This window comes from Equus caballus, chromosome 17 (assembly GCF_041296265.1).
Source record: "Equus caballus isolate H_3958 breed thoroughbred chromosome 17, TB-T2T, whole genome shotgun sequence".
In the NCBI taxonomy this organism is placed as follows: domain Eukaryota; kingdom Metazoa; phylum Chordata; class Mammalia; order Perissodactyla; family Equidae; genus Equus; species Equus caballus.
Window position 1 is genome coordinate 22,232,709 of NC_091700.1, and position 15,927 is coordinate 22,248,635.

General features: G+C 43.8%; 1 protein-coding gene and 1 long non-coding RNA gene across 6 annotated transcripts in view; one reads left to right on the forward strand and one right to left on the reverse strand.

Moving 5' to 3' along the window:
* The window catches only part of SPATA13 (spermatogenesis associated 13), a 346,580-nt gene that overhangs the window by 229,288 nt on the left and 101,365 nt on the right, over positions 1-15,927 (reverse strand). The window lies entirely within an intron of this gene.
* LOC138918488 (uncharacterized) lies at positions 10,411-14,105 on the forward strand. The gene is made up of 3 exons (XR_011427920.1): positions 10,411-10,566; positions 11,717-11,956; positions 12,121-14,105. It is a non-coding gene; the product is annotated as an uncharacterized lncRNA (long non-coding RNA).

The window sequence follows — 15,927 nt, forward strand, 5'->3', positions numbered from 1 at the left end:
GCCCATCGACGAGGGACGAGCTGCACTAATTCCCACTTAAACACTCTCAGACTGATTCTCAGTCAGGTGTGTCCTCCGAAAGTTCTACCTGTGTCATTCACCAGGGGGCTGAGTTCCCCTCGTGCACCCGTTCTCAGATGGCTGTTGGTTGTGTGAAGTAGATTCTCTTCGCTCCACCACAATTTTCCAATGCTAAATTTGGTAAGAACTGAAAAGCTATCCTTGAAAATAGGAATTAAATTTCTCCAAAAAAGTTTTCTCAAAGGTGGCTCAAGACTCCAAAATCACACAGGGTGAGAGGCATGCTTGATAGAAGGACAGATTCCTGGGTCCCACTCCACATTTACTGATCAGGAGTTCTGTGGTTGGAGGTCAGGCATGTGAGTTTTTTTTGTGAGGAAGATTGGCCCTGAGCTAACACCTGTTGCCACTCTTGCTCTTTTTGCTTGAGGAAGAGTGGCCCTGAGCAAACATCTGTGCCCATCTTCCTCTATTTTGTATGTGGGTCACCACCACAGCATGGCTTGATGAGCAGTGTAGCTCTGCACTCAGGATACGAACTCACAAACCTAGGCCACTGAAGTGGAGTGCACCGAACTTAACCACTAAGCCACCAGGCCAGGCCCCAGGAATGTGTATTTTTAACAAATCCCTAGGTTATTCCTATGCCCACTGATGTTTGAGAACCACTAAACGGTGCCTTCTCTCTACACGTAAGGTGGCTGCTATGAGGTGAAAGGTGACACAGGTGATGATGGGATGGTTTAGATGCAGTGACTGAGCTCAGCCCACGAGTGGATAATTGAGAGATGCAGGGACCCGAACTTAGTCACTTATATCAGTACAGACAGAAATGCTCCCAGCTCTAGTTCTAGGTGATTCTAGAACCGCCCTTAAGTTTTGCCATAATGCAAGCACAGCAAGAGATAAAGAGGGTTTTTTCCCCTAGTCTGGACAGACAAACGAACAAAAGAAAGTGCTAAAAAAATTATGGAGAAATTAATGTTTTTATAGGGAAGGCCAGCCAAGAGTTATGAAATATTTATATTCGCCATCCTCCCCACTCTGCTGTGTGCTGGCATTTTGAGACATGTAGTGGTGAGCATTTTTAGCAAGCTTGTTGGCTGATTCATACAGTTCTATGACGTGTGCTTTGAGAAACATTGCTCAAAGTATTATGACCACCACCTGGCTCTTTCCCCACATATTTCGCCTGTATTTTAATGTTAGAAACTTGATTCTTGGTTCTTAAAGCAGCCAGACTTTTTAAAAAATTGTGACATTAAAAAAAGATCAAAATATAAAACAAATCTATCTAGCAGTTTCCTCATAGCCACCAAGCCAAAGCTTCTATTTCTTTCATGTGATTTTGCCTCTTCCCACAATTGATCCCATGTAGCAGAAAAGAGACAAGTCAATCAGATTCCAAAGGAGCTTTTGGGCCAGACCTCTCCGGCTGTTCTTTGAGATAAATCTGAAATGTGCCTGAACCTTGCGTTTGTCTTGGAACCATTTAGTAGACTGTTTCTTCCTAAGGTCCACCTCAATTTTCAGGAAGTCATTTTACCTTAAGAAAACCTAGATCACTAACTATAAGGTCTCTTAAAATTGGCAAACTGCTGCAGAGTATTTGCATCCCTAATGACACAGAAGAGCGGGATACTGATGAATGGAGAGTGAATTTCAGCATTTCTTGACTTATTCAATTCAGGATGATGAACAGCTTGAGTGCACCCTAAGATGTTTATTTTCATCCTTTATAAAATACATTCGAAACCAGGCTCAGTCACAAAGAGAAACAGCAGATTCCCATTGATGTTTCTCAGGGGCTGACCTTTTAACCCCATGAAATATGGGGCCTCTTTATTAGGGTCAGGTGAGAGAATGGATGGATTGTTTATGGCTTTGGAAAATATCAGTAAAATGTGACCTTGTTAACAAATGTGATCATGCTCACTGTTTCACCAGGATGCTCTGGAAAAATAAGATTAATTATCCCAGCCTGCCATTATGCTCTCAGATTCTGTTTGAAGGGCAATGATCACCTTTATTGCTAATGAGAAGGTAAAAAACATTTAAAAATTCAACTTATAATAACTTATAATATTAGTGCTTCAGGCTTACTCAAGCAATCTTTTATTTTTTACTGGCTTTTTTGGTTAAGTCCACACAATAGAGTCTATGGAGTATAAAAATGCCACATAAAAATACTCAGGTGTGGGGCTGGCTCCATGGCTGAGTGATTAAGTTCGCATGCTCCGCTGCAGGCAGCCCAGTGTTTCGTTGGTTCGAATCCTGGGCGCGGACATGGCACTGCTCGTCAGACCACGCTGAGGCAGCGTCCCACATGCCACAACTAGAAGGACCCACAACGAAGAATATACAACTATGTACTGGGGGGCTTTGGGGAGAAAAAGGAAAAAAATAAAATCTTTAAAAAACAATACTCAGGTGTAATTACTAAAAACGGCTGCCATCTTTATAAGCTACAACATAAAACATGTTGAAATACGAAGCTGCCAAACATGTGGCAGTTTGAAGAGAAATAACTAGTAAATCAATAGAACAATATGTTTTCAAGAGTCAGAGGCCAAGAGAAGGTATTCTCTGATGAAGCGTTTTTCTACACAGTGCGATATATAGTCCATTTCTAACAGGCTCTAAGGTTGGGCTTTCTAACTAATTATCTTTGAATAATCTTATTTTTAAATTATTCTTCTCATAAATTTCCTATCAATTGCTTCCCACGTTACTTCATTATCACCACTCTTTTTAAAATTCTCCCTCTCGGTGACTCATCTACTCTGAAAATGTGAACCATTATCGTTTCTTATCATTCAGGTAATATCAATCATAATCATTCAAGAACTATGTGCAACAGTAAGGAAGTAATAAAAGCCTACTGAGGATGTGAAAAATAAGTGAAAAAAAAAATCGAACGCTTTTAACTGATCTCAGAGGCACAAACATCCCCTTCCTAAAACTGCCCCCCTCAGAGAGCTGCCAGGATGCCTGAAAACACCAAAGGACCATGACTTCCTACCTGAGTTAAGGGACAATCTCTCAAAAGCCCTTTGGAAAGGTCAGTATTGGAGAAGCACTTCCAGGATGGTAGAGTAAGGACCTTCAAAAACCTCCAAAAAACAATGAGAAGCTGGTAAAATTTGTCAAAAACAACTTTTTCAGAACTCTGTAAATGAATCAAAGAGTTTCAACAGTTCACGGAGTACTTATTCAAGGAATATGACCGAATCTCAGTAAGAGCAATAAGCCTTGTGGCAGTCCAGCTTGCCCTGTTCTTGTTCACCCCTCTGCCCAGCACCACAGTAGCCTTGGGAAACAACAACCTTACACCTTATACCTTGGTGAGTGTGAAAATCAGCAGCCTAGCAGCCACAGAGGGACAGAATGAGTTTGGAGCTCCCTCAAAGCCACCCCCAGAAAACTGTCATTTTTTAACATCTCCCAGAAAAGCTCCATTCTCAGGATTCGTCTTTATTCGACCTTATTCAGAGCAAGTTCTGTGCAAACAGCTGTATCCCTAGGGCATTTGTCAAACACAATTAGTGGCAACTGTTTAACGTGGCAGTTGCTTGAGGTGGTGATACCAGTTGAGGCTAACAAGAAACTGAACAAAAAACTCGAAAGGAAGTGCTGGAGAATGAGAGGTCTATAGGGGGCTCTGTAAGGCTGTGATATATTACTGAGGATCTAGAAGGCCACACACATGTGCAAGACTGTGTGTATGCTCAGGTAAGATCTTAGAAGTCTTAATCTCTCACCTCTGGCTAATACTGAGACTATGTACAAGCAAGGAGTGAAGGCTAAGGCAGAGCTGTAAACAGTCTGCTGGAATATTGAAGGCATACCCCAACGCATGCGAAGAGTTCCTTCTAAAAGGCTAGGAGACTTAGCAGTCTCTCCAATCATTAGGCAATCACTCAGCCAACTGAGCAGCTACTTCAGTAGCTGCTTAGGACAAAGAATGCATATTTTATGGAATTAGTCCAGAAAAGTCATTAAACAAGCAAACAGCAAGAACCACAACAATAACAGCAAAAGAAGGGAATCTGGATACTTAATATTTAAAACATCTGGTTTTCAACAAAAAAATCGTAAGACATGCAAAGAAAAAGGAAAGTACAGTCCATGCATAGTAAAAAAAGTAAAGTTTAGAAACCATCCTGGAGGAAGCCCAGATGCTGGGTTTACTAAACAAGGACTTTAAGTTATCTATTACAAATATGTTCAAATCACTAAAGGAAACCATGTCTAATGAATTAAAAGAAAGTAAGAAAACAATGTTTCACCAAATAGAGAATATCAATAATGAGAGAGAAATTATTAAAAAGAACTAAATAGAAATTCTAGGCTGCAAAGTATATACTGAAATGAAAAATTCACTGGAGAGGCTCAAGAGCAGATTTGAACCGGCGGAAGAAAGAATCCGAAAATTTGTAGATCAATCAATTGAATTCATCCAGGCTGGTGAACAGAAAGAGAAAAGAATGAAGAGAAATAAACAGAGCCTGACAGACATGTGCAACATCATCAAGTGGACCAACATATACATAATAGAGTTATAAAAATAAAACAGAAGGAAAGCAGAGCAAGAGAAAGAGGCAGAAAGAATATTTGAAGAAACAATGACCAAAAACCTTCCAAATTTGATTTAAAAAGCATTAATCTACATATCCATGCTCAATGAAATCCAAGTAGGATAAACTCAGAGATATCTATATCTAGACACATTATAAACAAACTGTCGAAAGAAAAGAACAGAAGAACCTTGAAAGCAATAAGAGAAAAGCAACTCATTGTGTACAAAAGATGCTGAATAAGATCAACAGCTGACTTCTTATCAGAAACCTGTAAGCTAGTGGGATGATATATTCAAAGTGCTGAAAGAAAAAGACTACTAACCAAGAATTTTACAGTCACCAGAACTATCCTTAAATAAACAAAGAAGAAATGAAGATAATCCTAGATAAACAAAAAGTGAGAGAACTCATCACTGGCAGACCTGCCCTTCCAGAAAAATTAAAAGGAGACATTTCAAACTGAAATGAAAGGACATTAGAAGTAACTTGATTCCTCACAGAGAAATAAAGAGCACTGGAAAAGATAACTACAGAGGTAAATATGAAAGATGGTATAAATATAGCTTTGTTTGTAACTATTTTATTTTGCTATCTGACTTAAAAGATAATTGCATAAGGCAACAACTATAAAACTATGCTGATGGGCTTATAATGTATAAAAATGTAAGTTGTATGACAATAATAGAAGGAGAGAGGTGAACAGAGCCAAAGTAGAGGAAATTTTTGTATATTATTAAAATTAAGTTGATATTAATCCAAACAAATTGCATTAAGATGTTAATTATAATCACCAGGAAAAACGCTAAGAAAATAACTTTTCAAAAAAGTAGAGTAATATAAACAACAAGGGAATTAAAATGGAGAACATCTATTTAACACAAAAGAAGGCAGTAATGGAGGAATAGAAAAACAAATAAGATACAGAAAGCAAATAGCAAAATGGTAGATGTAAATCCTACCTAACTGAGGATTACATTATATGTAAATACATTTCAATCAAAAGGCAGAGATTGGCAGTGTGGATTAAAAAAAAAGAAAAAAGATGATCCAACTATACACTGTCTACAAGAGAGACACCCTTTAGATTCAAAGATACAGATAAACTGAAAATTAAAGAATGGAAAAAGATATCCTGTGCAAAGGGTACCCAAAAGAGAACTGGAGGGAATAGAGTAATATTAGACAAAATAATCTTGAAAACAAAAATTGTTACTAGAGATTAAAAAAGGAAGTTTAAAAACGGTAAAAGAGTTAAACCATCAGAGAACATAATAATTATAAATATAAATGCACCTAACAACAAACCCCCAAAAAACATGAAATAAAAACAGAGAATTGAAGGGAGAAATAGACAAACTGTAACAGATAGAAACTTCAATACCTTGCTGTCAATAATGGATAGAATAACTAGGCAAAAGATCAACAAGGAAATGGATAACTCAAACAACATCATAGACCAATTAGACCTAGCAGACATTGCTACCCACCAACTCTCCATCCAATAACAGAAGAATAGATATTCTTCTCAGTGCACATGGAAGATTCTTCAGGATGGACCATATGCTAGGCCATAAAACAATCCCCCAAAAGTTAAAAAGGAGTAAAATCATACAAAATATGTTCTCTGACACAATGAAATGAATCAATAACAGAACACATTGGGGAAATTCACAAATATGTGGAAATTAAAAGACACTCTTAAATAACAATGGTCAAAGAAGAAATCACAAGGAAAATTAGAAAGCACTTTGAGATGAATGAAAATGAAAAGAGATGATACCAAAACTTACGGGATGCAGATAAAGCAGTGCTTAGAGAGAAATTTATAGCTATAATTGCCTAAATTAAAAAAGAAGGATCTCAAATCAATAACATAAGCTTCCAACGTAGCAAACTAGAAAAAGAATAGCAAACTACACTCTGAGCAAGCAGAATGAAAAAATGATAAAGATTAGGATGGAAATAAACGAAATCTGGAAGAGAAAAACTAGAGAAAACCAACAACACCAAAAGTTAGTTCTCTGAAAGGCCAAAAAATTGATAAAATTTAGAGAGACTGACCAAGAAAAAATTAGAGAAGACTTAAATTGCTAAGTGGAGGAAGGAAAGAGGGGACCTCCCTACCAATCTTACAGAAGTAAAAAGGATTATAAAGATATACTGTGAACAATTTTATGCTGACAAATTAGATAACCTAGACAAATTCCTAGAAAGACATAAACTACCAAAACTCATTCAGAAAGAAATAGAAAACCTGGGGTCAGCCCCGTGGCATCATGGTTGGGTTCACATGCTCTGCTTTGGCAGCCCAGGGTTTGCAGGTTTGGATCCCGAGCACAGACCTATCTGCCGCCTATCACGCCATGCAGGGCAGTGTTCTACACGCGAAATAGAAGGAGATTGGTACAAATGTTAGCTCAGCGACAATCTTCCTCAAGCAAAAAGAGGAAGATTGGCAACAAATGTTAGCTCAGGGCCACACACACACACACACAAAGAAATAGAAAATCCTGTTAGACATATATAACAAGTAACGAAATTCAGTTAGTAACAAAAAAACTTCCCACAAAGAAAAGCACAGACCAAGATGACTTCACTGGTGATTTCTACCAGATGGGGACAGAGTTTCAATTGTGCCAGATGAAGAGAGTTCTGGAGATTGCACAACAATGTGGATATACTTCACATCACTAAACTGAACACTCAGATGGTTAAGATGGTAAATTTTATGTTATATGTATTTTACCACAATTAAAAATACTCAACAATAAGAAAACGAATGATTCAATTAAAAAAATGGGGAGAAGATCGGAACAGACACCTTACCAAAGAAGACATACATATGGCAAATGAACAGATGCTCAACATCATAGGTCATTAGAAAATTGCAAATTAAAACAGCAGTGAGACACCACTACCCATTATTAGAATGGCCAAAATCCAAATCACTGACGACACCAAATGCTGGCGAGGATGTGGAGCAACAGGCACACTCACTCACTTCTGGTGGGTGCAGCCACTTTGGAACACAGTTTAGCTGTGTGGCAGTAGGGGGTATGTGGGAAATCTCTTTACTTTCTGCTCAATTTTTCTATGAACCTAGAACTGCTCTAAAAACTAAGGTCTATTAAAAAAAATAAGTAAGTATAGTTGCTACCTGCTAGGAGGGTACTAAGATTTTGTCAGTCTTCTAGGCTGTTGATCCAACGACGAATATTTATTACCTATTTATCAGTTAGAAGAAAGAGGCAGTAAATGTCCAGAGTCACAGGCTCAGTTTTACATGCATTTTTATCTCCAGGGGAAGAAAAACAAAACCGGAGCTCCACACTGAAGCATGGAGTATAGACAGAGCTCAGAACTTGAAGTCAGCTGGGTTTAGGTTCTCATCCCAACGAGACACCTAGTAGTCATGCGACCTTGGGTAAATTCCGTAAGGCTCTGAGCCTCAGTTCCTCATCTGTAAAATGGAAACAATACCCATTTCAAAAATTGCTTTGGGGATCCAGTGCCACATAGGCAGCACTTAATATCTGATAGCTCCCGGTCTCCTGGGGCCATGTCTCAGCATAAATGTTCATATGACAGTCTGCCATCACTTAATGAATTCAGATCACAAGGCCAGAGATGTGTGATCCCAGGTACCTTAACCTCAGTGAGGCATTTCACGAATTCACAAATTAGAGGGCCAAACATGGCTCTCGAGATTTTATAAAATTATTACTAAAGGCGGTTGACAAAGAGCCAGGCGAGAAGCTGGAGGAAGCCCGGAGCCTCGAGGGGTGGATCTGTGTGAGCCTCATCTGAGCTGCACAGCAGCCAGCAGCCAGCAGCGGTGCAGGGGGAGCCCAGCAGCCCCCCCTGGTGGGTCCTTATCAGTCGGCTTCCACCTCAGCTGTGTCACCGGCAGCAGCTCCTGGGGGAGGGGAAGGCCTCCTGGCGGCCTCCCAGAATGCCAGGCTCGGTGGGAGATCTGCCAAGCTGGAGATCAAAGAGCTTCCCAGGGTGCCCAGAGGCCTCCCCGCAACCCCGTGACCTAGAGAAGTGTGTGGGTGGGGGTGCAAGATGATGGGCAGGGGGATTGCAGCCGGTTCTAGCTTCACTCCTAGACGGCATCATTTTGTCCCGCTGTTCCCTGACTTTCAAATGGAATTCGTTCACTTAAAATCTTTAACGTTCAGTTGGAATTTCTAAAACCCAAAGATTTTCACCTGAGCAGGAGCTGGAAACCTCAGGATCCCATTAAGCTAAGCTCCCAATAAATTAAATGACTTTTAAGTCCCTGGATGCTGTCCATGTCCGAGGGTCACAGTCTATTTTCTCCTGGTGTCCTTGACTGAGATAAGAGGAGAGTGCCCGAGGCATCAAGAGTGTGTCCAAATGCTGTCCCTTGGGAGTGGGGGTGAGGGTGCAGTGGGCCAGTCAACTGAGACGCTCTGCAGGACTGCAGGGCGGGGCGCGGGCTGCGGAGCAAGCCGTCCAGCGCAGCTCTGGTGCAGGACTCCTGCCAGGACTTGGGGGGCCCGGGCCTCCTGTCTGCAGCCCACCCCCTTCACTCCAGATCTGGGCTGACATGCCTGGAGCCTGCTGCATTGCCAGTTTCACCTGTGATCCTTGGAGTATGGGCACCAGGCTCAGAGGGAAGGCCTTTCTGGGCATTCAGAGATAGAAGACCCCATAGCTCCACGTGTTCACGGGAGCCGGTGACAACACAACTATTTCTCCGCATTTATTGTTTTTGCCTTCATTGAAAATGTAAAGAAAATGTTTGGGCCACAGGGATTTCCGACTCATTTTTAGCCCAGATTAGAGACTAGGATTTCTTTATCGTGCAGTAGACTTCGCTTTCCTCTGCCCTGGGCTGCCGCTCTGCTTTACCTCACTCTGCTCCCTGCCTTGAAGAGCTCATCCACTCTCCAACTTGCTGCAGCTGCCACCACTATCCAGGGGCTTCCAACCAACAGCTCCAACGCACTCCCTCTTCTGGAATTTAGCTCTGCATCTCCTGCATGCTGAAATTTCCCCTTTGCTGTCTACCGTGAGATCTCCGAGGGAACTCAAAGTCCCACCTCCCTTCCTCCTTCATTACGCTGCCTCTGAACCATTTCTTCCATGACTGCTCCCAGCCGCTGGGCCTACACCTTGAATTCATCCCTGCTACAGCCACACTCCTCTGCCTGCTTCTCTGAACTGATTCTGGTCAGTCACCCAGTCCTGTTCACTCAGCCACTGAGCTTTCCTCTTGAATCCATGCCTTCTTTCATGCTTTATCTATAATGCAGACTAAGCACCTTATAGTCAAGCCAGGACAACTGCAATCATTTTCCAATTAATAGCCTATGATATTGTGATTTATAATAATATATAACAAGAAATATGTATTTTTGTCTTCATCCATGTCCATGGTTCCACATGGACACATGGAGCACAGAGCTCCTAAAACCCTGTAATTTCCTAAATGATATGAGCTATGGGAGCATCTCTTGATATAATATTTGGTCTTTTGTCTTCAGTTCCTGAAATAACTCCAGAGCAATAAAAGGTGAAAAGAGAGTCTTGTTATCTATAACAAGTCCTTTCAATCTGAGTTTATGTTAATGAGGTAATTTTTGGAGACTCCCCTAGATAACCACAGGATGTGACCTGGTTGCCAGGGCAACCAACCACATTTGGAACTTTCAGCCCCACCTCCTGATCTCTGAGGAGGGGAGAAGGCTGGAGGTAGAGTTAACCACCAGTGGCCAAGGATGTAATCACTCATGCCTGTGTAATGAAGCCTCCATAAAAACCCTAACTGAAGGGGTTCAGAGAGCTTCTGGGTTGGTGGACACGTGGAGGTGCAGGGAAGGTGGCACGCTCAGAGAAGGCATGGAAGCTCCACGCCCCTTCCCTATACCTTGCCCCATGCATCTACTCCTTCTGGCTGTTTCTGAGCTGTATCCTTTCATAATAAGCCAGTAATGTAGTAAGTCAGATGTTTTCCTGAGTTCTGTGAGCCGTTGTAGCAAATTGCTGAACCTGATGAGGGGGTTGCGGGAACCTCTGATTTATGGCTAGTCACTCAGAAACATTGAGTGACAATTGGACTTGAGAGTGGCATCTGAAATGAGGGGAAGGGGAGGCAGTCTTGTGGGACTGAGCCCAGAGCCCATGGAACCTGACGCTACCTCCAGGTAGACAGTGTTAGAACTGAGTTAAATTGTAGGACACCCAGCTGGTGTCGGAGAATCTCTGGGTGTGGGAAACCCCCTCCCAACGTCTGGCATGGGAGGTGAAGTACTTCAGTAGAGGAGGAGTTGAGATCTTTCCTTTCCTGGCCCTCACTCTGGTGTCTTCCTCTTTCCAAAACTTGACACAGAGGACTCTCTTGCTACAAAACTCTGTGACTTCCCCTTGCACGAGTTGCCAAATAAAAGTGTAGGATGTTCAGTTAAATCTGAATTTCAAATAAGCAACAAATAAATTTCTTAATTGACTATGTCCTACGCGACATTTAGGACAGACATACAAAAAGTTACGTGTTGTGTAACTAAGGTCAAATTTAACTGGGCATTGTATTTTATTTGCCAAATCTGACAGCCCCACCCCCTGCTTACATTGCAGAAGTCAAACTCACTCACGTGGCATTTAAGGCTTTCTGCCGTCTGACCTTTTCCTACGGCCTTCTCTCAATGCTCCCTACGGTCAAACGTGTCCACTCCATGGCTCGGCAATACTATTCCTCTAGCCCTGAGCTTCCTTCTCCGCCGTAGTGTTTGTTTACTACATGGCTCTGATCTGGTTAAGATGCCTTGAAATATGAACAGTGCCCTGGGACTCAGTAACACCGAAGAGCCAGGAAATACACTGGGCCCCAAATGGCACTGCTTCTTACCTGGGCAGGAGCAAGAAGGCTGACTTTCCCACAGAGGGAGAGAGCGAGCAGCTGCAGGGGTGCTAGCACAGAGCAAACAGCTCCCTGGTCACTGCCCAGCATAGCCCTGCAGAGCAGAGGAGGAAACCTCCCCTGCAGAGGGAGCGGTCCACGTGGGAGGGAGCAGAGTCAGGCAAGAGAAAATGAAATGCTTATAAAAGGCGCATGACTGCAGATGGCGGACCTTTCCTCTTGGATCTAGGGTCCCTCGGGCTTCCTTCTTCGGGCTGACCACTCCGGATTCCTGCAGCTGTCCCACATGGCAGGGCTTCCAGACTCTGCACTCCTCCCCCGGACAATCTCACGCCGATCATACTGCTTGTGTAAAGCAGACACTGAGCCAGACCCCACACTCTGAGTTACGGTCTCCACAGTCAACACTAACAACCGAAGAACGGTCTCCGTGGACCTGAATGCCTCTGAGAGTATGCATGAGGTGGAGGTAGGTGTTTATCGCCCCTATCATCCCAGGTTTTATACTTAGTTCCTGATTCAACAAAATCCGCAATCTTTTTCTCATAAATTGTTATCAAGCTAGGCTTCCTCTTACTTGCACTTGAATTTTCGAATGGAAATAAGTGCTGTCACATGTCTCCTTGATTTTAGGTCAGCATTTGCAACTATCGGAAACCGGGCCCCCGACAGCTATTAAACTGGCCATGCTTCCCACCTCGTGCCCTCTGAGCCCCATGGGGTCCCGCCTGAGAGCCCGCAGATGGGCGCTGGGCAATTGTTGGAAATTCATCTCCAGCTAAAGAAACGTACAGATGATTTCGTCCCATAAGGAAAACAAGACAGCAAAGTTTCCCCGGCGTTTTGAAAGAAAGACCATGCAGCGCCCACAGGGCTGGGAACCGAATCAGGGTATGGACAGTGCTCAGCACGCTGGAGTCAATTGTTAGCCAGACCACGACTGCACACATTTAGAAGCAAATAGGATTCAGATTCCCCTCCCTGGGCGTCTCCCAATCTTAAAGTGTCATTGCAGCAACTTCTCTGTCGCTTGTGGGCCCGCTCGTCTCTCTCCCTTGTTTCACTGAAGAAGCAGAACTGCGTGCACGTCCTCTCCCCCCACCTAGCAAATGCTGCTGCTTATTGTACCGGGGACGCCGGAGGGCCCTATTCTCCTGTTTCCACCCACATCCTACCAGTGAATTTAAATTGTTCTGCTCCTTTCTTCCCATCCAGCGCGTTGCTAAGTTATTGAAGATAATTAGGAACAGGTCTGGGAGCTTATTACAATTCCAGTCACAGGGCGCCTGCTCTCTCGCTCTCCCCTTTCTCTTTCTAAGGAGCAGGAGGACAGGAGGAAAATGTTCCTTACACTGAAATCAAGGGAACCCAGTTTTCAGAGCAGGCCATGCTGGGGCCGGGCCTGGCGCAGTGGGCTCTTGCAAACGGCGCAGATGAACACACACTGCAGAAATCCACGATACAATTCCCTGGCTCCCTGCCTTGCTTCAAGGAAAACGTCAGAAAAACACCTGTTCCTCTAAGATGGGGATTGTTCGCCTGGTGACAAGGGAGGGAGCAGCCAGGAAATGAGCAGTTAGAACTTGATGATTCTGAAGTAGCAAGTGGAATCAGTCTAATCACCACTTGGCTGAACTCACTATTTCAAACCAGTAAGTGCAGTCTTTCTGTCTGAAAAGTGTCTCCCTTTGATTTCCCAGGCAACCCTTGCAGGACAGATCAGAAGAAAGAAAGTTTTAATCCACTCTGATTAATGTTACAAAATGAGCCCCCGTGACACCTGTAATATTATTCTCCGAGCAAATGATGCAAGAGGACAGGCTCAGAAACGTAGGGAAGCTAACAAAACCCCCAACCACCTGCGAGCCCAGAGGTCACCCTTCTCCCGCCGAGGCTGGAGTCCTTGGTCACTCCAGGATGACCTGGCATCATCTGGCCTGAGCCAGTCGCACCCTGCTTTGACCCCGTGGGCTTGTTTGCCATTTTCGGGTCCTGGATTTCTCACACCGCCCCAGTAGGCGGAGCTGAGGCCGTCCCTGGGCAAGGCGCCCTTTGTTAGATGCCAGGAGCTGACGTCACCCGCATCGGCCGCTGGGCATCTGTTTCTATTCTGTTTCCCTGGGAGCTCTCTGTTTGCTGGTGCAGAACTCACTCGGGCCCAAAATTATTTATTGATGCCTTTCACTCATTAGACTCGAGGCTAGAGAGAGCCTCATCCAGCTTTGCATCCATAAAAGTCTTTTATTAAACAGATGAGTTTTCACCCTCGAGTGGAAGCTATAATTTCTAGTCCACCTTAGAAGGCTTGGGCTATTTCAACCATTACACATTTAGATTTATATTCTGAAGCTCTGAGAAAAAAATTGTATAAAAATCCTATTCATATTGGGCTGGTCCCGTGGCCAAGTGGTTAAGTTCTTGCGCTCCGCTGCAGGCGGCCCAGTGTTTCGTTGGTTCGAATCCTGGGCGAGGACATGGCACTGCTCATCAAACCACGCTGAGGCCGCGTCCCACATGCCACAACTATGAAGGACCCACAATGAAGAGTGTATACAACTATGTACTGGGGGGCTTTGGGGATAAAAAGGAAAAAATAAAATCTTTAAAAAAAAAAAAAATCCTATTCGTATAAAGAGGGCTCCAGGGAAGACAGCCCTTTGATGCTGAGACTACTTAGAAGTTTTTGTCTATGTTGCTGTACTTGTGCGGGAATGATGCAAGATCTCGATTTTATGTCAGCTGTAGTTGCATGTACAAGTTCTCATGGCTTTCTGAGCTCTCCACTATCCCGGGCACAACTCTGCAATGGGTGACCCACTCATCTCAAGGGGAGTTCTCAACCACTGTCCCCCGTCACAGCTGGTCACGCCGTCTTAATCAAATGAGCCCAGCACATTTGCTAAGACGTGTTCTTCAAATCAACTGAGCTCAGCACCAGTGACTGATGTCAGCTCAAATCGCGCCTCTGTGCAGAGAGCTGTGTGTCCCTGGGTGAGGAACTCACCTTTCTGAATCTCAGCATCCTCACCTGTCAACGAGACGTTGATATGCGCCTTGCAAAGATGTAAGGATTTTTTATCCTGCACATAAAGCAACTAGCATAGAGCTGGGCAGGAAGCAGATGGTCAATAAATGACTGTAGACATTTTTATTGTTATTATTCTAGATACAAACCTGATAAACATGAAGAGAGTGGAGCGCTGCCGTCAGTGCGAACGGTGCAGCTGTCTGAGAGCCATCTGGCAGCGCTCAGTGGACAGTGAGCACGGGACCCAGGACCTGTAATCCCACTCCTGTAAGAGATCCCAGAGGGCACCAGCACCCACGAACACAGCCAGGCTATTTACCGCCGTCTCTCTGGGGGTGTGGGAAGGGGGCAGGCTGGGGCCTGACGCAGAGAACGGGTGGGAGGAAGGGAGGCTGCGCCTGGTGGGAGGCTGTGAAGCAGACAGAGGAATGAGCTAGAGGTACTGTCAGAAACAGCCACTCGTTTTTAAAACATGGGGCACCATTTTTTAAAAATTAAGAAACAGCATGCGATCTACAACACAATACTCTTGATGTAAATTTAAAATACACATGTGACAACACTGTATTTCTCAAAGATCCACACAGATGCAAGGGCATGTGCCAAACGTACCGGAGCGGGTGCTTACGGGTCCGGGGGAGACGGTTCGTGGGAGTAGGGAGTGAGAATGAAGTGGAAGAAAAAAGAGTAACATGAAATAAAACAAGACAGGGCCTGTACAGACTATGGGTGAACTCCGCATGATTAACGCCTCCCTTCACTTTATGTCCAAAACAACAGCAAAAAAATGTGGTGGCCTCTGCTGTGTGACTTGCATAGATTTACTTGAAACGAGTCAAAAAATCGTGTCAATCAGTCCAATGACAAGGACACAGAGGAGTTCTCTGAGAGTTCTGCTTGTGTTTTAACTCAGCTCTATACCCACAATGCTTAGCACAGCACCTAGAACGTAACAGGCAGAAAACAAGGGGTCAAATGAACGAATGAAACGAAGCTACTTATATTCATGCCGAGCTTGTCCTCCTTTACCTGCTGGAGGCTGACAGAGGCCTTGGAATGACAAAAGGAACTGTTGAGAATTTACTAGGAGGCGGGTATGTCTGCAGGAGATGAAGAGGAAAGAAAAGAGGCATATTGGAGCTGGTTGTCCAACCCTCTAGAGGCTTGGTTTAATCTCTGGAGGGAGATAAGACAAACCAATGAAACAATTAAAGAACAACCACAGGACCACATAGTAAAATACAAAATTAACACACGGCTGTGGGCCCTTTGAACTCTGCAGAACCCGAAAGATGACCCTGGCCCCGCTTTGTTACAGGGCCAGGTACGCGGGGTGCTGCTGCACCGGATAATTGATACTCTGTGACATCAAGGTCGCGGGCCAAATCCCAGACCTAATTGCAAATTTAAGG